This window comes from Dromaius novaehollandiae, chromosome W, assembly GCF_036370855.1.
Source record: "Dromaius novaehollandiae isolate bDroNov1 chromosome W, bDroNov1.hap1, whole genome shotgun sequence".
Classification (NCBI taxonomy): Eukaryota; Metazoa; Chordata; class Aves; order Casuariiformes; family Dromaiidae; genus Dromaius; species Dromaius novaehollandiae.
In genome coordinates, this window is record NC_088130.1 from 45,682,260 (window position 1) to 45,706,246 (window position 23,987).

General features: G+C 39.8%; 1 protein-coding gene across 3 annotated transcripts in view; it reads left to right on the forward strand.

The window, feature by feature from the left end:
* The first annotated feature begins 23,086 nt into the window (after positions 1 to 23,086).
* LOC135323465 (poly(A) RNA polymerase GLD2-like) overlaps positions 23,087 to 23,987 on the forward strand; it is a 49,975-nt gene continuing 49,074 nt past the window's right edge. For 2 of the 3 annotated variants that reach the window (XM_064500720.1, XM_064500722.1), the window contains exon 1: positions 23,087 to 23,327. The gene's annotated coding sequence lies outside the window, so the exon portion shown is untranslated. Of the gene's footprint in view, positions 23,328 to 23,954; positions 23,978 to 23,987 lie in introns of those variants that run through there. The other variant, XM_064500721.1, reaches the window with a different exon arrangement.

Consider the following 23,987-nt stretch of genomic DNA (forward strand, 5'->3'; position numbering starts at 1 on the left):
GAGCCTAGATTCATTAGCTTCTAAAAGTCCCACATGACATTTTGCATGCAGTAATGACAGGTCGAGAGCAAAGAAGTTAAGGGGCTAAATCTACATGAGTAACTATTGCATCAATTTTGTTCTTTCAGTTCAAGCTCTCACGCTAATAAAAATGCTTTAGTATTTCATGATGTCCAAAGTATTTTGTTTAGATATCCCAGAGATGGCTCCATCTGTCTCTGCCCTTCAACTTGTTCAGATATTGGGCTTGCATGAAGTATGATGTTTTCCCACCGCATAGGTGCAAAAACAGAACTCCATGAATCTGAACATAAAAATACAAAAGAAACCAAACACACACCAAGCCCAAGGGGAAAGAATTGCATGTTTACATGAGAACCAGAGGTGTGAACAGATTCAGGGGAAAAGAAAAACTAGTATCTCCAGAACAACCCTGTGTGGCGTACCAACAATGTCTGTACTGACTTGTGAAATGCCACATACATTTCATGCTGTTCTATAAGTAATTAAATATGGGTACTGGGACAGCTAAGATCCTGGGTGGGGGAACAGAGCTGAAAGGATACAGGAAGCATGAGAAGGTCAGCACCTGTGACTTGGCAAGGTTGGTAAGAAATGCCACCATCGAACGAAAGAGACTGATGGCTTCAGACAAGGCAAAGCTTAAGAGCAACATATTCTTGGCATATATAGCCAATGACTGAGCTGCCAAACCCTGTTCTGACACCCATGCCCTAAGTGGCCACCCCAGCTGGAGCAAAACCTATAAAACTGGCAGCAGTATCAATACGTCTGAAAGGAGTGTTGGGTTGGACCTCCTGGTGGGATACCTGTAGATGGGAAAAAACAGATGGCTGCGCCCTCTGGATCTCAAGCTGGCTGAATACTGACATGGCCAGAGTCCTGGAACAGCATTGGAACAGAGCTGCAAAAGCAAGGAGCACCACAAAGGTCTGCATTTTGATTAACCTTACACTGTACTTTTGCATTCTCCATGCATTATCTGTATTATCATGCAGTGGTTATGAACCACCATCATGATATTGCTATGGAAAAGGCAAATGTTCTCATACAAGAGACAGGGAAATCCCATTTCATTGGCTAAAGCACTGAAAAGGTTTGATCTGTAATTCATTGTTCAACACATTCCAAAAAGGGAACTATAGTTGCACCAAAAGCAGAGAGAAACTGTAAGGATGTTTAGGGAACCTGAGAGCTGTTATTTGCAAGTAGGGAATTAAAAATTGGCTTGTTTGGTCTATGAGATGAAAATCTGAAACAACATACTATTATGCTTTCTAAATATTTTGGGTAGGAACAACACAAACAAGGGAACAAAAGAGCTATTAAAGGGCAAAAGAACAAATGGGTGTAAACTTGCTATAAATAACTTTTCCCAGCAATCCAAAGGTTGCTGATCTTCAGGAAGCTGGGACAAAAGCAGCCTTCCAAACTAAGTGTTGGGATCAAAAGAAACAATGACTGAAGAGTAATCACAGGACTCAGGCAGCAGCCCTCACTGCCTCCATGTGAGAGAGGTGAAGGTAGCTGGAGGATGCAGCCACCACTGCCTCCAAGGTGCTGCTCCCTTCCATCAGCTGCCATTTGGTTTAATTCCAGATGAGTGTGAATTCCAAAATCCTTAAGGAAGCCAAGTATATATATTCCCCTTGAAGATGAGGGAGCTAGCACTTAATTCTTTCCTCAGTTCTTTTTGTACATCACTGCTATTCCGTGTCTCTTCCTTCCTCCTACTCTCTTATGTCTTTTCCCTGCCCTCCTTTCTCCTGTCTAATCGCAAATCTCTCCCCACACACATGCTTCTTTCAGTGAGTGGGATCACTTCTCCTTCATTTTCCCTTGTTGGATCTGTGTTTAATTTATAAATGAAATAGAGGGAAGATGGGGAGAGTAAATGGCATCTTCTTCCTTAGACCAACATTTCTGTCTGCATTTTCATCTGTCTAGAAAAATCTTCGTTGTCATATCAGGTGGGAGAATGGTTGGAGGGCCTGGACAGATTTTGGAGGAATTTAAATTCACCATTCTTTCTCCCAGAATAGATGAAGAAACTTACGTGTTGCCTTATATTCAAGTAAATGTGGTACTCTTAAACTAGGACTAGATTTGTTTTTGAAACCAACTGTATGACATAATTCCCTGAGATGCCTTATGGTCCAATATTTCTAACTCTGTCCTGTTGCCAGAGAATGCTAGTTTTCCGGCACCCACTTTCAACGTCTCATTGTCTTACCACCAGAAATAGATCACATATCTCCTACACAGCTCTGTGGCAGTACACCCATACAGGAATCTTTTAAAGATACTGAGCCCTGAGTAATGCTTTCGTTTTTCAGTCAGTTTTATCAGTGGCTGCAGTTCCCTCCCATGTTTTTTCTGACCATTGAAGAGGCAGAATCAGTTTATGCCAGCAGACTGATTATGTCAGCTTGTCATTTCCGTCTAATTACTCCAAGTTTATCTAGATTAATTAGTCAGCTTTGGTTCCCCAAATCCTTGCAGATAGCTTGCATAATTTCAGCTGAAATTGCTGGAAATATTGAAAAAACAGTGTAGTTTTACTTATGAGTTTTGAAATGTAACGATAATGGTATTCTGGATCTGAAACCTCTCCAAGAACATTCCTTTCTTGGTAAAATTGTGCTTGAAAGCAAAAAGCCATCTCTTCTAGCATGTACTTTGTGGGTCACATCTAAGAAACCACATACTTATAAAAAATCTTCAGTCATACATTAGTTTACATTATAGACCATATGGTCTGTGTTTTCAGAAAGACTAAGTCATAGCAATCATATGGCATTTTTCTTTTTGATCTATCCCACAAAACCAGACCAAGTTTGATTTCCTGTAAAGCTCCTAATAAATGCCAAATATCACCCATGATTTCTGTATCCATTCTTTGTATCATTCCTATTTTGGAAATAATAGGTTAATATTTTTAAGATTATTTATCAGGGTCTGAAACCTTCTAGTATATGAAGTATTCATTTACTAGTGCATATGAGATTGCCTTAGAATAATTAGCTTCTGGTTTTAGCAGTTCCTCTTTATCACTTATTTTTAAATTTTTTTTGTAGAAGTTCTAACAATAGAATCTCTCTGTGAATATTTGAAGAAACTGCTTAATTTTCTGCTTGAGTTTTCCTTCTTAGACATGACTTTTTCTAAAATGTTGAAGGAGTCATAGTTGGATAAAATTATCCTGCATTTCTGTAAATTTTTCCATATAGATCATTTGGAACTTCCAACTACTTCTACAGAGTTTCCATGCACCTGAATTTCAGTGATTGCTGAGAATGAAGTTCTAGCATGTTCATTGTTTTGTTCATATCAGAAAATTTTGCCTAAATTTTCTTTGAGAAGCACTAACATCTTCATGCTGTGAAGTACAAAATTGAAATTTGACCACAAACATTCTCAATATCTTTTTTCACTTATTCTTTTTCTGTTCCTCTGTCAGTCTGGTCCAGTTTACAGCAGACTGAGCTTTGAAAAATATGACTCTTCATACATACTTGGGGGATGTACTAACAAATCTGCAGCTCAGGCTTATGAGAGAAGACTTTTAGACTGGGACCAGCTTGAGAAAATGTTAGACTAGCTTTGACATTACAGGAAAACAGCAAACATACAAAGTAGCTGAATTAAAGTTGCACAAGCAAACTCATTTCTGCCATTTCCTAACCTCTGAATACTTGGCTTTATATTTTAAATTCTCTTGGTGTAGTTGTTTCTGTGAGGATTTATGTAAGGGGGAGTGAGGCATTATTTGAGGTTTTCCTTCTTACAAATCAGCGAAATAGAGAAGTCAGACTGAGATATTACCTTTCTCCTCTATCTCTGTTCGCATTTTCTTCTGTGTTTCATTTATTACCTTTGTCTTTTCAGTTCACTTACACTCTTGCTCCTGTTTGTCTAAATGACCTTAACAAGCTCTATACCAGCCTTATGTCAATGCCCACTGTCTTGCTGCACTATCAAGCAGGACACTGCTGTCCTCCTACTGCTTTCACACAAAGAAAAAACTTTTTTCTTTTCCAAAGAAAAATCTGTTTCCCCTCTTCTCCTGACAGGTTCAAACACCTCATTCTGTCCTTTCCACTACTCTGTCCTTTCTAGTCTGTCAGACTAATGGCTCACAGGCTGGGTAGGGCCTTCACTGCAGTCCCATCCACCCTTCCCTCCCTGTGGCAGGCCTGGAAGGGACAGGGGAGAGCTGCTGAGAGCCTACACAATGTTCTGCAGTTGCATGCCTTTTCCTGGGCTTGTATGCAGCCAGACATTTGGGACCATAAGCTACTATTTGTCCACATATCTCAGACAGAAGTGCTCAAAACCAATGCAGACAGGGTTGAATCACCTTGACTAAATATTTATTTTTTACCCTTAGATCTCCTTAGGTGCTCCTTCATATTAATTTTAGCCATATAACTGTAGACACTGCATTATACATCAACTACATGTAGTCATGTATACAGGTGTACATGTAGTCTGAGGCTGAAAGTTAAAACAGGCCACAACATCCTCACACAGGCCATAAGGAAGACCCACACACAGCCCCACCCCACCTCACAAACACAGTATTCTACCAACGGTAGTACTTTAAATTTTTATAACAGACTCACTTACCTTGTAGGAACTGTAAGCACCTTGGGAAATCTTCTGGTAGATATCTATGTCCTCATCTGATAGGAAACGCCATGAAGAGCACAACTCCTACTTCAGGAAATTTACAAAAAAAGAAACTGAGATGGAGGCAAAATCTGATTTTCAGAACCAGCATGGTTTAGTTATTCAATTAACTGCATTATATATAACCTTGTACTTGTCTCAGAAGGAATTCTAAAACATATATGTGTACCCTCCAATGATACTGTGCAGTGGCTTCAAGGTTAAAACATTTCAGTTTGGTGGTTCCACAGCTGAGTAAACTGTTTTCCTGAAAGCATAGATTTCCCACCCTCCCACCCAGACCACCCTCTCAGTGTATAATTATAAAACAGGTTTAAGCTTCTTTTTTCATTCTTGACTTTCCAAATATTTGATTTTTAACCATCATCCCAATTTTTTTGAGGTTTAATATGCTTTATTGTAGAGCAGTTATAAGCCTACAATAACTTCTGTGATTGATTTCTGATATCTACTCTGAAACAATTTTTGTTTGGATTTTTTTTCAACTGACATAGAATACATAATAAATAAGAGAGACTCAAAAATTATTGTTATATCTCTAATGGCATAGGGATGTGATGTAACTTAAAAAAAAAAACTTTTTTACAGACACAATAGCCAGTATAACTGAGAAAGGGTAGGGGGCAGAGCATAGAGGCCAGGTAAGCACAGCTTACAAATGGTTACTCTCTCTTTGTCTTATGCTCTGAGATACACCAGTTTTCTCCTCTTTCTTCAGTTCTAATATATTCCCTGGAACACAAGGTTGTCTTATTTATGTCTAACTGTCTTCTAGGTTATACTAAATAACTCCAGCTTTCCTCATATACTTTCTCTGGAAATAAATCTGGCTCAGCATGTGACTTTTGAAAATAAGTACTGGGGCTTAGTGATTCTTTTTTGCTGATTTTCATAATAAAGGATGCAGAGGATCCAGACAAGTGTCAAGGGCCCCATCCTCTGTATATTAAAAACAGTCATGATGGACCAAGACAGAAACGTCAGCATTTTAAAAGAGGGGTAGGAGGGCGGCTAAGTACCCTGTTGGCTCACTGTCAGCAGATGACTAGTACAATAAAACCATAGACAAACTAGTGGAGAACTGGCCTCCTTCAGCATGACTGCCATGTCCTCTTGGTGATCCCAGTGACACAGGACTCAGAGAGGCCAGCCACCTCAGCCATTAGGAGGCACTGAAATGCTCTTTATCTTCAGCTGTACTTACACTCAGAGCAGCAAGCAACTCACACGTCAGCCCCCTTTGGAAGAACCAGAAAGGGCAGCAGTTTCGAAGAGGCGCTATAATTTATAGAGTTCTCTCAGTTCTCTCTTAATGAGGGGCAGTCCAACTTCTCCTGAGCTGCAGTGGGATGTTTGAAAGATGTGCTTTTTTTTCTTTTTTTCTTTTTTTAAAGATAGTAAGCATTTCCTGAGGAACCGCCTTAAATTTACTTTTCTTTCTTAAGTTTTTAAGGGTTTATCTGGAGATTTTCAGAAGATTTTTTTTTCTGTAGTAAGAAAATTCTGTGGTTTGAGGAGGAAATATGTTATATTTTTTATTAAATCCAAAGTGATTGAATCCTCCACAAATGAGAAAACTCAAAGCCTTAATGGGTGTCTTCTTTATTGTTTACAAATAAAGTCAATCATATTTTGTTATCATTTTGGCATTCAGATTGTTCCTTTGATGTGTCCTCATTTTAAAGCCAGCTTGCCTCTCAATTTCCTGTAGGCTAATACTAAATTTATTGCTTATTCTTTAGTTATTTGCTTACTGTTTGTACAACAGTGATGTCATAGCAGCAGTTAAGGTCTTAAAGAATTTATGCCTACTGGGTAGGAAATAAACATATCCTGAAGGAGCTCCAGAACTGCTCCTTTAGAACAGTCTGGTTGTTCTCTTCCAGCTTGCAATTGTTATGTTCCTGCTACATGTATTTAGGATTATGTTAGATATTAAGATGTGAAATTAGTTATGTCTATAAAGCAATGTTCAAATGAGGAAGGAAAATCATGATGTGTCCATTCAAGAAGAACTAGTTTTATACCTTTTTACCACTATGATTCTTAAAAAAACAGAAAACCCTTAACCTTAACTAGTGAGGAGAATTAGAGGTAAACACATCCACTTATGTTCTTGGATATCTAGCTATGCCCTCAGATTGTAAACACTTATGTACAGGAATTGTCCAGTATTTATGATAGTAAAGTATCCGCTTACCTGTTTGTAGTATTCACGTCTGTGTTATTTTTGAGAGTGAGCCGTCAGCTATTTCATTACCTCAGTTCTAAGAGCAAGCAAATAAAATAGTCATTTTCCCCATATGATTGACAGTTGCTTATCCCATAGAAAGTTATGGTTTATCCAAAGACTTGACAAGGTATAAATGTGCACAGAAAAAATAAGCCCCACTTCATCCTTTACTGGCATCTAACAAGAAGATATTAGGATATTATTTCCAACACCTTGTCACCTCTCCAAATATGGATGACATTTGGAAATTATATGGAAAGCATACAATTACTGTTTACATAACTTTACTTCTTATCTGTTGTTAGAAGCATATTTTTTAATTTATCCCATTTAAAACCTCTCACTGTAGTTTTGAGTTCCATTAGTGTAAGCAGAATACGCCAGTTTCCCTCACTTCCCCCTTTTAGATATAAGAACAATCTCTCGTCAAAGTAGCTTTCGCAGATATGTTACAGCATTAGTAAGGAAGAATACTGGAGTTAGCTTTGACCCGTTTGTGGAAACTCTGACATAGAGGGAACAGGATTTATTGTTCAATAAATGCTAGCCAAAATGTTCTGGCTAATTCAATAACCTGCAGCAAATTACTACCCCTGAGTTTCCTGAACCTTGTAGCAGGAGCAATAGCATACTATGCTCTGCAGCCCTCTTTCATAGTCCTTTTCTATATCGTGGAAGACCTGAAATCTTCATGGGCAGTAGGCAAGGGGATAAAGAGGGAAACATAGGTAGATTTTGCTCAGTGAGAAAAAAGAAACTATAACTTTAAGTGGCACTGAAATGCCTTTAAACAACAGAATTCTGTGAAAACGAGTTATCTATCTGTCTATTTTGACGGTAGCTTGAAAGGTGCTTTGCCTGCTTAGACCTAGGTATTCTTGTGTTGTGATTCATAGCATCAGTGATACTCAGATGATACATCCCTTACACTAACTTACCTCTTAGTTCTACCTAGGCAAGTGGATGAGAACTATGCTAAATCTGTAACACTTACGTAACCAAGTTACAAACATCAACGTTTTCCTGACCCACTGCATGCAATTCTCGTGCCAGGAACGTCACATGGGGAATGACACAACTGAAGCCAGAGAAATGTAAAACATTGCTTTCCTGCACACATTGTCCCACTGCTGTGCAGTGTTGCAGCTTTTCTGTCATGATGGGAGTCAAAGCACCAGATGAGCTGTGCTTAGCATGGCCTCCTGGTGAGAGGCACCAAGACTCTGTGCTGCCAGTACGTAAAATGCAGATTCCCAAAATCTGCATTTTAGGGAACACTAAATAAATCTCATACACGAGAAGGCTGTGTGGCAGTAGTCCATACAGTCTTTTAACCATGTGCTGCATGGTTATTTGTTTAATGTATTTCTTCAGGGGCACATTAGCAAATAAATCCGTATCTTCTGAGATAACTGAAAAATGGCAGGTCAGGAAAAAGTCTGTGCAGCATCATTCCACAGAAAGAGCATTGACAGCTCCTCTACCCAATACCAGGGCAAGGATAGAAAATGGTAAAGGGTAATTATCTTCCCTCTAGAGCAAAATGTTGGAAGCCATGGCCAGACCGTTTCTCCCTCCCAGGACCATGCTGAACTGTTCCTGACACAACTAAGGTTTGATGAAGCAAGTAAAGTAATAAAGTAAAAGCCTCCTTCTTCTCTCCTTCCTGTATTCTGCTCTGTAGACTAGCTTTTAAGCATGATCTTTCCTTCCTTTCTTTCTACTGTCTCAGAGTAGAAACAAAGGTAGGAGGTAGGATCAGTCAGTAGGCAAAGAGGGCAAAAAGATAACTAATGCACACTAATAACCTGTTCTTTTCCCTTTGCTTCAGCTTGAAGTGAAGGGTAACATTTTCAATATAATTGAAAATTGAATAAATATGAACAAGAGATTTAAAATTTTACACAAAATTGAACTTCAAAGCTCCTGTGTACAAAACTTAGAATTCAGATAGATGTAAACAGCTGCAGAACTGGACACAGCAGCAGCCCAGAACCGAACACAGCACTCTAGATGTGGCCTCACCAGTGCTGAGTAGATGTAAAGGATCACCTTCCTTGACTTGTAGGTGATGCTCTCTCTAATGCAGCCCACAGTGCTGTTGGCCTTCTTTGCCACAAAGGCACATTGCTGGCTCACGTTCAACTTGGTGTCCAGCAGGAACATCCACTCCTTTTCTGCAAAGGTGCTTTCTAACCAGTTGGTTCCCAGCCTGTACTGGTGCATAGGGTTATTCCTCCACAGATGCAGGACTTTGCATTACCTTTTACATTCAACAAAGGTTGAACTTCATGAGATTCCTTCTAGCCCATTTCTCCAGCCTGTCAAGGTCCTTCTGAATGGCAGCACATCTATCTGGTCTATCAACCATTCCTCACAGTTTTGTATCATCTGCAAACTTGCTGAAGGTGCACTGTGTCCCATGGTCTAAGTCATTAATGAAGATGTGAAACAGTATTGGACCCAGCAACAACCCCCAGGGCACACCACTGGGGACTGGTCTCCAGTGGAACTTCATGCTCCTGATCAAAACCCTTTGACCTCAGCAGTTCAGCCAGTTTTCAAGCCACTTCACTGTCCATTTATCCAGTCTGTACTTCATCAGTTTGTCAGTGAGGATGTTATGGGAGACAGTCTCAAAAGCCTTACTAAAGTCAAGGTAAACAACATCCATTGCTCTCCCTTCATCCACCAAATCAGTCTTCTCATCACAGAAGGCTACCGGATTGGTCAGACATGTCTTCTCCTTCATAAATCCATGCTGACGACACCCTATCATCATCTTGCCCTTCATATGTTTGGAGATGCTTTCCATGGTTATTTGCTCCATCACCTCACAGGGATCAATGTGAGGCTGACTAGCATGTAGTTCTCCAGATTCTATTTCTTGCCCCTCTTGAAGATAGGTGTGACATTTGCTGTCTTCTAGTCATCAGGAACCTCCCCCAGTTGCCATGATCTTTCAAAGACTGCAGTGACATTGGCCACCTCCCTCAGCACTTGTGGGTGCCTCCCATGAGGGCCCATGGACTTGTGTATACCCAGTTTGTTTAAATATTCCCTAATCTGATCCTCCTCCACTGAGGGCTAGTCTACCTTACCCTGGACTTTCCCACTGGTTTCAGGGACCTGGGACTGCTGAAGGCTGCCCTTATCAGTAAGGACTGAAGCAAAGAGGGCATTCAGTCCCTCAGCCTTCTCAATGTCCTTTGTGACCAGGTCCCCATTCCCATTCAGCACCAGGAAAGGTGGTAGGTAAGCTTCAAAATGCATTCGGACACAAATCCAGTATTAGTTTGGTGTTTGATTTTATGGAAACAGATCTATAGGTTATTATAAAGAATATAAGTATCATGTTGACAGTCTCGTATCAAAGCATATATGCTGATAGCACTTCAAAGATGGACCATACTATTCCTTAGTGAACACAATCATGTACAAAAAGCATTTGAAAACAGCAGTAGGACAACTTCTAAATAACCTCCTAAAAGTTCCTAGGCCAGGGCAGTTCAAATGGCAGCTTTGCTTCAGATCTGGATTATGAGTAAGTTTTTGCTCAGACCTCACCACTGTCCAGCAACGTTAAATGAAAGCCTCAAGCAGATCCATAGAAATCTTGCCATGCAGCAGGAAGTGGCTCTGGGAAGAGGATACCAAGGCTAAAGGGAAGATTCATACACTAATCCCACTTCACTGCTTCAGTCCCTACAAGGATGAGTCCCATTGTCTCCGCTTTTGTGCAAACTAGAGCATTTATTTCATGCGGCACCTCCTGACTGGACATTTCCCATCAGCAAACCATCACAGGTTGGTTAATTCACTTCTTCCAGAACTTAAAATACTGATAGACAGTCACATAAGCTATCAGCTAATAGTGCAAGCACTTCACCTTCTGCCACACAAACCATCAGTATCATTAGCTTTTCTGGTTGGTACTCCAACCTTCCTGCTCATTCAAGTATCTGATCAGCTTATATCTTGCACCGTAGCTTATAACCACAGGAACAAAAACCAGAACTTGATAGAAATTGAACAACTCTGTTTAATAGCCACTAAGTCTACCGCATTAGAGTGACATATCACTTCTATAAATGCCTCAGTGTAAGGCTTCACCAGGCATATACATATCCAAAGATACTCCTGTGATCTTTTTTGCCATACACAATCTCTCATTCCTTTACATGTTACCTCCAAACATGCAACATCTGAATTTTCAGAGCTTACAGAAAATACCACCCTCCCAAGTACCCTTTAAAGAGCTCACACTCTTCTTTTAAAAAACAAACAAAATCCCCAAAGATTTACAATAAGCAGAAAATTCTCAGTCTTTGACTTAAAAGATAATCCTTCCCCTGTGTTCTGGTATTACAAAGAACTGTTATCCCATATGTAAAGTACCAGTATTAGGGTACAACAGATGATCTTTCCAATACTGATTGGTTAGTGATTTTGTAAGGAAAGTAAGAGCTTCTATACTCAAAACCTTTTTCTTTGAAGTTTTGGTTGGTTCAAATGGCAAGTAGGTTACACCTGCAAGATTGCTTACCACTATTGGAAACTTGCTGTACAGTTTCCAAAATGGCTATTAATCATAAACAGTAATTATCTGGTGCCAAAAATGATTTCATCTTGAGAAAGAAAAGGTTTTGAATTTGGCAGAGGGTTAGAGGCCTCTTTTTTTCCTGCTTCTGAGAGGAAACGAGGACTTGCTGCAGGTCCATATAAGAAAGAAAACAGCAACCTCCACTGTCCACTGCTAAAAAAGAGAGAGAGAGAGAAAAAAGAATAGAGTGAAAGAAATGACCTGCATATCTTCTCAGCTGGTTATTGAGTGTGGGAGAATGAAAAAAAGTATTTCATGGATGACCTGCTCTAGAAAATAACAAACTTGCAAACATCCTAGAATTGGCTGATATGAAGGAGTGGAGCAGGACACAAAAAGAACCTCTAACACATCCTTTAGTACTCAGTAGAAGGGCTGAAAAATAACTCTAGCGCAACAATGTGGGAGGAGACAATACTGGGTTGGTAGCTAGTTCTGATTGCTTGACCTTGAAGTATCACTTAAAATATTGTTTCTCCTCTTCCAATTTCTTTTCCCAACACCCTCAAGCCTTTCAGAAGGAGCTGATACAGGTTATAGAAACACTTTTTTATTTGCAGGGAATTGGCCTGTATTCAGTCTTTTTTCCACAGTGGCTATTCCTTATGGCCTGAAGTAACAGTGTGAAGGACAGTGTCCCACAAGAGGAAAAAACTTGCTGAGGTAACAGAATCTTCAAACAAATTTTAAAAACCATTAAGCCATTGATCATCAAGCTTGGAAACAGTCTTTCAAACACAAATTGATATAATTTTATAAAACAATAGAAGCTAATTCAATTCATTTTATATTTAAACATATTCTACAATTTTCTGAGAACTCAAAGTCTTCGACAACTTCTTACCTTTTTCTTACTCCAAAACAATACAGTCTTCAGGAGAATACTAGCCTGCTAAACTCAAATTTTGCTACTGACTTAACTGCACTAGCATTCTTATAAGTGCGTCATTATGGAAGCATAGAAGAGAAACAGTGTTTCTTTTTGCGATAAAAGTTACATATTTTTTCTAATACCGATTAGGCAAAGGAGAAGGAGAAGTAACTAACAAAGAAATTCTCTAATTCAGGAGGTTGGTCAGCACTTCTGTTCCCACATACAGTAGATTAAATAAACAGGAAATAAAAGAAGTAAAATTTAATGTTTTCTGTGACCCTTACTGATGTCCCCTGGAAACTGAGAAGAAAGCAGAAATAGCAATTTGCTTCCAAACAGTAATCATGACATAATTCAATTACATTTTCTAATAATGACTCTTAGATGCAGCTCTTCATCTAAATATTTCAAATTTCTTAACCTCTGGGCTAAGTATCACTATCCCATATAATAGGCAGATAAAAAAAATCACAGAATGAATAACCCTGTCAAAGGTCATCAGAAGCCAAACAGCAGATCTAAGAATATAGCACTTGTATTCTGAGGCCCAATGTAGCGGCCTGCCAAGTCTGCTACACTACTTCTCTTTAAATGTGTTTCCTGGCTGGTGTGTGCATTGCTAGTATTATTTCTTTGTTGGCTTTTTAAAGATTTTATTAGTACAATAAACCATCTGGATCATGTCCAAGTTAAGTTCCATTTAATCTCACCATAAAGAAATAAGTTTATAATGGTAAAAGGAAATCAGTGTCAAAAGATGTGCAGAGCATATGTTATATTGTATTTCATCCTTTGTGCTGATTGTGAAAAATTGTGGATAAATACTTGGAAAGAGGTCTGTACACCACTAATAGTGGGGTGATGCATTAGCTGCAAGAAATGCTTTATATTAAAGGACATGTATTCACTGTGCTGATCTCATTTAGCAACATAGAATAAACCATTAGAACTGAAAAAGCTTAGGTATATTTAAAAGGAATATTTTGAAGGGCCTAATCTATTATTAGCTTCAGATATTGACTCTGGGCTATCTGATTAAATAGAAGAGCAAAATAGGCAAAGATTAGTGTAGGGTTCTATGACATGCAATAATAAAATTTCTTGGACATTTTATAAACTCTGGCGATGTAAACATGAATTTTATATAGGTTGGTGCATTGATGTTAGCTTTGTGAATGTTTTTGTAAGTGTACATTAATTCAGGGAAGTTTGTTTCCCTAGAACCTATCTCTTGTTGCTGGACAAAAAGAAACCCTGCCATGGAGGAAGTTCATAACATGGAGCTAACTTAGGCTCCGGCTCTGAAACACCCTTTAGAGAAGCATACGTTCACTGTAGGGCAGTATGGGGAAACTAGACTTTCTGAAATAGTTTTCCTTCAGAAGCTCCACTGTGGAGTTTTGAGTTGCCATGGGACACATCTAAATTGCAGGATCTGAGAGCACTTCCTAGATCTCACTAAAAGATGGACGTGTCCCCTGGCTGGAGCCAGCTACCTGTTGGGAAGCAACATCTTCTTTTTCCCTCTCCTGCTCTGGTTTCCTTTACAAGGAAATCTAGGTGCGCAGACAGCGAGGAAGCAATGGCGCGCTCCAGCAGGACTTCTGTTGGAAGACAGGACTGCAGGCACACCAGTGTGCACTTGGTCTCCTGATGGAATATAGCTGTGGTGCTCAAATTATCGTAAAGAAGCCTGGGTGGATATTGTAAAGAAACATTATTTCTGTGGGAAGATGTGAACACCTAATTTAAAGTTTGCTGGAATTAAAAGTGAAAACAAGATCCTCCTTTGTAATAAAATTGCTCCTAGCACTGTTGAACTTCTCTCTTTACTGATATATAGCAAGCTCTCAGGAAGAAATAGTGAAACCTTGCAGCTATTTGCTTCTAGCTGATCTTTTTTCTTGATGCTGCCCTAAGATTCTACTACAAGTAATCTAGTCTGTTTAGGAATACTGAGATTCAAGCACTGTTAGCACTCCACTAATGCTCTAAAATCACCATTTTAGTCTTCCCAAGTGTTTTCTCTTATCAGTTGTTTTTCACTATAGGACATTCTGGTTGCAATTTTTCTTCATGATTCCATGTTATTCATATCACACTTGAAATGCAAACTAGAATTAGTTACTTTTATAGCCTGAAGTCAGATATCAGCTGCATGTCCTTCCTTCTCCGATAAATTAACCTTAAAGAAGTACTGTGTTCAGTGGTAGAACATATGAAGGATCCCTTTTACTTGGCTTCTTGTGGCTAGAGATATTAGCAATTTCCTCTCATGTTCTGCTCACATGCTGGCTGTCAGGTGCCTCCCCAACCTGAAGAGTTCCTGAAATAGGTGCCACTCTTAGCCACTTCTTGCTATGGTCCTTGTGTCAGTTCACATCTATGCAGAGCCTTGCTGACTCAGGAGCTCCATGAAGCTGGGTCAGGTCTGCCCCCAAATTTGTACTTTTATTTTATTAAATGGAAGTTTTTAAGAGAGTCTGTACCTTGATATTTGGAAATAGACTGACACTGCTTTTTCAGCCATTTTTGAATTGTTCATTCTTTGCAAATTTTCTTTGCAGGTGACTTAGAAAGTAAAATTTATAAAGGGCTAAGATGTCAGGCCATTAGAATCTAAATCTGTCCCATATTACAAGTTATTAAGAAAAGATCTTGTCGAAATTCCTGGAGCCAAGATCTGGGCTGTAGACAGAGTAAAGCTTGCCATAGTATGAATGGCTGAAATGGAAATTAAATCAATGGAATTGAAATGAATGAAATCATCAGCTTGTATTAGCAGAAGTTCTGGTGCAATTCATCTTTGTTGGGCCACTGAATAGTGTAGATTAACAGCATAATAGATACCCCACTAGAACAGATGAGCAGTCCACCTATGCCTTACTCTGTCTCAAAAATGGCAACTCTGCTCTGAAGGGAGAGCATGCAAGCCTGACTACTTTTTGTGGTCTTTTTGGCTAGTAATTTCCCAGCATCTACAATTGTTGTAACAGGGATGTATCCAATCTTCCTGTTAGATAAAGAAGTTGAAACCCAGAAAATAGTTTGAATCTTCATCTTCCTTTTTGTTTCCAGTAGTGATGTTCCAACCTTTCAAAAAACCAATCACTAATCCATTAGTAATTATTTGTAGGTTATGATTTTGCAGTAAGTTTGTTTGTACTGGTACAAAGCAGTCAGTGATATTTAATGGAGTTCTACACCAGACTCTTTTATTGATTAACGTGTATGGGTTTCAAGATTGCAGATTTTTCCTTCGAGGTATTTCTCTTTCAAAGTACTGTCCATTAAAGTCTAATTCTGAATTCTTTTTTCCTTGTAACTGGCTTTAGTGAGCGCTCTAATTATTCATTCAATGTTAAATAGTAACTAATGTGTCTCCCAAAAAATGTATTAGTTTATCAATACATGTAAAGCCTAAGTTACGGCCTTCTAGGAGGTAGTTGCCAATGACAACAGTGGACATAAAGATTTTACTTTACCTGGCCATCATGCTCACCTGTCTTAATTTTTGTACATTCTAGAAATACATTTACTATCACCCAAACAGTGCTGCCAAAAGTGCTACCAGCAGTCTGAGAAACAAAAATCAATGAAGCATGTTTAAAAATCTTTTCACAGTGCATCCTTTTTCCGTATTATTTTGGTGACAATCTTCCAAACGTTAATGAACATACCGGAAAGTTTAGCTGCAAAAGTGCCCTCTCCTAAAACAGATTCTCCCAAACACCATACAAACTGTTTCCATTCCCTGCTGTCATGGACAGAGGACATCCTTCTTCTGAGTAATGTACCATACAATCTGCTACACCTTTCAAGGTACCATCCTAAAGAGGTTAAATGACTTGCTGCCAGGTCTCTAGACTTGAGGTTTCTAACTTCCAACACCTGTACATCCATTACATATTAATAGACCCAAAAGGTTAATTAAAATGAGACAAAACTTAATATAAATCTGCCCTTTTGGCAGGCAGATACAGGAATCCTGAATTGGGCAGGAGAATTTGCAGTTTAGTAGGCAAATGCTATCTCTGCAAGGACTTCATACTGCTTGCCAAGTTGTTGGGAAGGAAAGTGGAGGAGAAGAAGCAAGAGCTATGTCCTTGTAAAGTACAAGCTGGAGTTAGGGAACAATACACATTTCATGCTTTGCTGGAAAAGTGGACCATTATCTTGCTTAAACTTTCCAGGAAGTACCATTTTCAGTTTACCTCCTGTAAATTGCCTGTGCTTTCTAAGATTTCTCTCTTCTTGTGAAGTTAGTCATATTGTGCTATTCTAACTCAGAAAAAACACTTGCAAATGCCTAGGCAGATAAGTTAGCTTTTCTAGATACACATCATATAGTCACCACAATATCATTGTGCAAGGTATTTTCATGCAGTCAGCCACAGTTAAGGCCTGTTTTCTAAGGTTTGCTGAATAGACAGTGTAATTAATATATATTATAATTAACATTCAATATAATTAGAATCCATATAATAAAAGGAGGGGACCTATAGAGTTGTATAAAAAGAAAGTAATTAAAAACATAGCATACTACCTACCTAGAAGTGTAGAGTTAAGGTTGTCATGGGAACCTTAACTCTGCATTTCCTGCCTTTTGTGATTTCAAAAGCTCAGCTTCAGTGTTGCTTTAATATAGTATTTCACACTGAACACTTTTACCAATAGAAAGATTATTTTGAAACCTGACATTTCTAGGGCTCCCAATACTAACCCAGTTTGCACAGCAACACTATAAATTATTCAGAAGAAACTGTACTAATACATATCTCGCGAAAAAGCCTGAACTTGCCTCAAGCAGGTGTAATGTATTATGGATAAGTGGTAGCCTCCTCATAGATAAGGTGTAGGCGGCTTCTCTTTTGGAGCCCTATTTCATTTCCTCTGTGACATTGGCTGAAAAAAAAAATCTATCCTGAAAAATGCTAGATTAAAGTTGAAGGCAAGAAGGAACATGTCTGCAAATGTAAAAGAGGAAAAATCAGATTATTTGAATTACAACTCATCAAAGAACATATACCAAGTGTATCTGGAAAAATGCTGGTTGTGAATAAAAGGAACATTATGGATTACTGCTACAGTGGACAGTATTGTTTCAATTTTGAACCTATAATTTTTGATAGACATCTATAACTCACTTCACTATGAATACATACAGGCATTCCTTGCAAACAGATAATCTGTCCATCTGTTGGCTGGCTACCTCTTAGAAAGAAAATTATTTTTATAGTTGGATAGTAGCATAAATTCTAGTAACTTGAGAGGGAGAGGCCTGGGTTTTCAGAGCCAAAGTATATACGTCCTACTCTGTACAGTCTGCTTTACTGATGAGCCTAGTAAAAAACACATTTTTAGTTATTCCCATTTTGAGACTTCATAGAAAAGCCCTGAAGAAAACAGATATACACATATTGTCTAGTTTAAGGTAATCTTAAGACCTGACAATGTTCTGATTTCTTGAGTAAAAACTCTTAAATATTAGAACATTTTATTTCAAAGTTTTTATGGTACATAAGAATGTACCTCATTCTGCCAAGTGCAGTGGCATTTTACATTTAGGCAAACTTTACAAATAGCTTTTGTGTAAGGAAGTTTGTAATACCCAGAATAGTAATAACTTTAAAAATTTTTCAGCGGGGATAAGACTAAAGAATTGCTTCATAGCCAGCATTAGTTGACAGACACACATCCTTGTCAGCAAAGCCACTAGAGAAAAAACCTTCCATAAAATATTGCCGTCATCTAAATCTAGCTGACAAAAGTAGTTCTTAAACATAGGAGAACTCCAGAATCAAATAAACTGGCTGTTCAGCTGCATTTTCCACAAAGAAGTAAACAAACAAAAACAGACATAAAAACTTGAAGGAGACAGTGATGAAATGCAGTATAACGGAATTCAAGCTGACCGCCAACAGCTAGCTCTCACAATCTACCCAACCTTTGGCAGTGCATATATGAAACACTAGGAGAAGAACTCAGACTGCAGGTAGCAAGCTATATTTTATTCATCAGCCCAGAGTAGGCCCTTCCAGCTTGTTCAAATCTCAGTGTGCTGGATGAGACCTAATAACTTCTAAGTGTAGGCTTAATTTAGTAAAGTCAAGTATAAAATAGAGGTAATGCTTTTCTGTCTCTACAAAGTGCTTAGTGCTTTAAGATAGAAAAAAGATTGTCTGTCCATCTGTCCACCCTCCTCCCCCCCAGTTTGGTTTTCTAAGGCACAAAGTTAAGTTAATCATTACGTATAGCCTCTAGATCCATTAACAAGAAGTTGGGGTTTTTTAATCTATTGGTAAAAAGACCAACTAGGCCACAGTGAAATATCAGCTACACCTTCATAACATACTAAAATTCCCTGTTAAAGGACTAACCTTCAGAAATTGGCTTATCATGCAAACCTTTCAAAGACTTTACTGATTAATTTAGGACTTGGGGAACATGAATATCCTCACAGGATTAGGATAGATTAAAACAAAACAAAACAAGACAAAGAGAAACAAAACAGTTTTGTAGAACTGTGCAGAAGTAATTGGCATCCTCCACTGTTTTCAATCAAAATTCATGATCTCATTTCTATATTTTAAAACTTGTCTTTATTCAAACAAAAGAGAATATATTAAAATTTAGGAAAATCCAGAATCTAGCATTTCCTTGAAAAAGAGTTAAATCTAAAGGCATTTAATTACAAAATTTACAAAACAAAAGCACTGAAGTCATGAAATTACTATCTAAGACAATCATAAATCTAACTGGTGCACAGCATTGACCATTTATCCCAACAGCTTTAATTCTCATCAAAAACAAATACTGTATTTTCAACAATAATCTAAAATGGCATAGTACAAATTTAACTCATCTGAAAAAGAGACAGGGGATCATTCATGGGTAGACATATTTTTAGGTCATCCCAAATAAAAATCATCATACATACATATTTTGCTATAGATCAGCATAATAGATTTATAAAATCTATATTTTATAATTTTAAGCTGTAATTCATAAATGTAATATACCTATTTGTATAGTTAATGTACATTGGCATACATACATCTATGACACATTAATTGAATTTTATAAATAGTGCATTGTATGTTATGTGATAGGTATATATACTTAAATAAATTAACTTATTGTAATAACTATATTAACTGATTTCTCACTTAAAAAGCACTAGAGAAAGTGGATACAGGCATAAAATAAAAATCATTGCTAAGTCAGAAACAGGCTGTTGTATATTGACATAAAATCTTTTGCATTTGTTTAGTGAAGAAAACTATGAATTTTACCTTCAGTATTTTCTGGCTAAGCTTGTGAATCTTGCAGTTAAGGTGGATACTTATATGGACATCTGCCAGCGCCTAGCAACTGATTTGTGCTTTTTTAATATTGTTTCTTAATGTACATCTGATCTAAGTTCTTTGCATTATTATTAAAATCCTATATTGTTTTCATGAGTAAAGCCGCTTTTGCCTGGTACAGAAAATTTATTTTAGACTTAAGTCTCTGGTTTGGCTTCAATCCCAGAATATCCTGATTTCTAAACAAACTGCAAAGTGTATCATATGGATATAATGATTAAAAAGCTACACTCTTCACTGTGGATCCTGAGCCATATTAATCCCCGTTACAGCTCCATTTATTTCATTGGCGGTTACATTTCTTATTTTAATATACTTGCCATGTTCTGTCTCAGTGCAAAATATGAAAATGGATATATGTAAAATGAAACACTGTGCTGATACAACTTTCATTATTCCAGATCTGGTCCTGGAGACTAGTAAAAAATAAATGATACATTGTAGCTGCATCCCAGACTGAAGAATGTTTCAAGAAAGTTGAACAGTTTCCCAGTAGGGAAACATCACAGTTAACTGAGTACATGCTTTTAATCATTCTCAATGAGATAACACTTTTAAAAGCTGTAGTATCCAATGCTCTTTCATAATGCTCAGCTTCCTACGGTAAAGCATATTCTAAACATTCTCCTGGACCAGTTCCCATAGGTCTTGTCTGGTGCAAAACATAAAGAAAGAAGCCTGTAGACTTTTTAAGATCAGTCACAGGTTTCCGTAGATTAGGCTTTTCTCCACTTCTTCTATTTGAGCTATTGAACGTTGAACTACTCTGACCAAACTTTCCAGCACTATTCACCTTCAGAGAGCAACTAAACCTGGAACATTTTAGTGCAAAAAAAGTTTCAGAAAATTATGAGTAATACCAAACAGAAACTCTAATGTTGCATGCCATTTTCTTCTCTATCCTTCAGGACTAAATATTGTTCATAGTTTTTAAAGGCTGAAGTCAGCCTCTGCTGCTATTATAGATCACAAACTTCTTTCACTGTTCATTCAGACTCGTTGTTGTTGTTCTAATAAATTTGTCCTACAAACTGTTTTGTTACAATAAATGTACCATATCTACAATCTCTTTGGAGGTATAAACACAAGATCATTTCTAATCATATTCTATTTGGGGAGATCTGGTGAAATCTCAAGTGCTAGTTCTCAAATTCCCTGTTGCTTAGGTTGTTCAGTAAAGTGTCTCTTGACCAGCATTGTGATTCTTTGTCATGAATGAGTAAAAGTAGCAATAAGGCTTGTAGGTCTTTTCTGGCAAAAGAGGATCTAAGCTATCTATTACCATTATTACTGCTATAACTTTCGGAGTTCGCAGTCAGGATCAGGAAGCAAGAAACAATGCACATATTGAAAAAATCAGAACAAAACCTCTCAGCATGCCAAGGCACAGAGATTTGTCTCAGAAGGCTGTTGGTGATTTATAAAATGTCAGGTTATTTAGGTGCCTCAGTGAAATGTGAGGCTATTTTGACAAATAGATAGCAGGTATGACATGTGAAAGAACCTTTAAGTGTGGGCAGGCTATGCCCAAAATGGTTAGGTTTAATATCTAGATTAAAGCAAACAAATAGCAGGTTGTGCCTGCTAGTGGAGTGGAGGAAAAGCAGACAAGTAAAAAAGCAGCAACACAAGTTAGGTGTTAAGAGTTCTAAGCCTCTCTCTTTTTCACTTTTAGCTGTACAACAAATGTGGTAGTTAATACACTACTACAAACACTGCCTATTATCAATACACAATTTATTGTAGGGCCATGGCAAATGTGAAAAGCCTTGAAGAACGGCATGTTACGTTTTGATTCCAAATAAATATAATAGAATATAAAGAGGGCTGAGTTCCAGATGAAAATCAAGTTAAAATCTTGTGTAACTGCACATTGGTAGGATTTGCATGAAAATAAAGATTATACTACTCATCCTCTGTTTAAGCTCCCTTGGGACTGAATTCCTTCACAGGGCATAATTCGTTTTCCATCCCATTGCAAACTCTTCCCAACACCCAAACAACTCATGCCTTCTAAGCCATAGCTCTTACCCTATCCCTAAGCTTAACTGTGGGCTGATCTTAGCCAAAGACCCCAAACCATGGCCAAGATGGAAAAGTTCTCAAGGGAGAACTCTTTTGTTTGTACAAAGCTGCCCTTCACAGACTCACCCCAGCAGTCCCCCTAAGCTTTACCTCTCTTCTAACTAAGGAACAGGCTCTCATGTGAACAAGCTCTCAACCTAACCCTTCCTTCTCAAGGAAGGAAGCTTCAACAGTTTCCATGTATATGAATAAACTCATTATTTCAGCACCTACTGAGTGCTGAGTTCACTGTGATAATTGTCCTTCTTCCCAGGAAGGAATTTAGTCTTGATTTGTCTCATATCTTCAGAACTCTGAATTCTGATCTGAATTTTTCAGAGTACAGTCATCTTAAGGAATTCTTGACACCAGCCCTTGAGATTTGTCCTAGCACATCTACCATCTCTGGTGGCCAAATTCTAACTTATTTACTCAAATATTAACGTTTTGACACACTTCTGCACTGTAGTTCAATTACAAACCACCAGTAAGTTTAAACGGCAAAATACCTGTACTGTTGTTCCTATCTTTTGGCTTTAGTCAGTACTGCTTGTCAGTGGAACACTGTCAGCTGTAACCTCTTCCTTTTATTCCTTCTTCAACACAGAAAGGCTATCAGCCATTTGTCAGACAAGACACTTGCAAATAATGACAGCTGGGGATAGAGAAGAGAGGTGCTGTGAGGCCGGGTTGGGTTTTGGCGTGCTCCTTCACAGGGATGTGATGCTGTCGCAGCCCCAATCTAAGGAGGGAGCCCAAACCCCCGAGCCTAGCAGCGCCGAGCAGAAAAGGGGCGGACGCAGGCGGGGGGGGCGTCCTCCCACACCGCCCGCGTCCGTCAGCGCCGCGGCGCCTCAGCCGGGTCGCTGCCCGCGGCGCGCCGACCCACGCGTGCCCACGGCCGGGGCACCGTGTAGGAGACGCCAGCGCCGCCTTGCGCTGCGCCACCGGCTCTCGGCCCCTGCTCCGCCAGCAGCCTACCCGTTCGCGCGGCCGGGTCCCCGCCGGTAACGGCCGCGGTCCCAACGGGCCGCCCGCCGCGCTGCCCCCCCCCGCCCCCCGCCCCCCGCCGCGCGGCCAGTGCCGGGGGTGGGGGAAGGGAAGGAGGAACGGCCGCGCAACGGTCGCCCGTCGCCCAACGGCTGCCCCGCCGCCCTCCGCGCGTTCCCCCTGGGGCGCATGCGCAAGGCGGCCCCGGCGCACGGCCGAGGGGGGGAGGCAGCGAGACGGCTCCGCGGAGCGGCCACTTCCTGCCGGCGCGTTTTTGGATCCGGGTCAGAGGGCAGCGCTCAGCTGGAGGAGCGTTTGTTTGCTTCCGGCCCGCGCTGCCCGCGGGGACGGCGGAGCCGAGCGGAGGCTGGGGTAGCACCGCGCCGCCGCCCCGGCCGCAAGGCCCCGGCTCCTGCGAGCGGCGGGCGGAGCCGAGCGGAGAGGGGGGGCTGCTTGGCACCGCTGGCGAGCCCCAGGCCTGGAGTGAGTGTCGCGGCGGGCGCGGGGCCGCGCCGCGGGGCCTGGGGCGGGGGCTCCCCCCGGCGGGGCCGGGGCTCCGCGGCTGTGGCGGGGCGGCGGCGGGGCCGCAGGGGCAGTGCTCGGGGAACGGCGGGCGCAGGAGCGCCGCAGTCGTGTGTCCTCGGCTCCCGTGCAGGGAAACGCATCAGCCTTCACTTGTTTGCGCCTCTGTCGCTCTGCCCCGAGAGCGCCCCGGCTCGGGATAAGGGCCCGCGCAGGAGGGCGTGCCTGGACTGTGGTGCCGTTGAGCCCCTTTTTGGAGAGGAGTCCGTACTTTCCGCTTCCCATCATGATAAGCAGTACTGAAAGTCGCCATAGATGTTCTTGCTGTTTCTCTGAGACAATAGCATTGCTACCTTGCATTATTTTGGATTTTAATTTAGGGAAAGTAACTTAATTGCTTTTTTTGCCCTGGTATTTACTACTATAAAGGCCAAAAACCTGTTACTTTCAAAGCTAAATCCTGAATTCCAATGCACAGTTCTCCTACCAATAAATGATATCTGTCAAATCCTTATGTAAACTTTATGTAACTTTATGGAATGTTCCTCCAGAATGCTCAGAGTTGAATGAGGTGTCAACAGTTGCACTTTTCCATTTCTAGTACTACAAAGGTAATGTAAG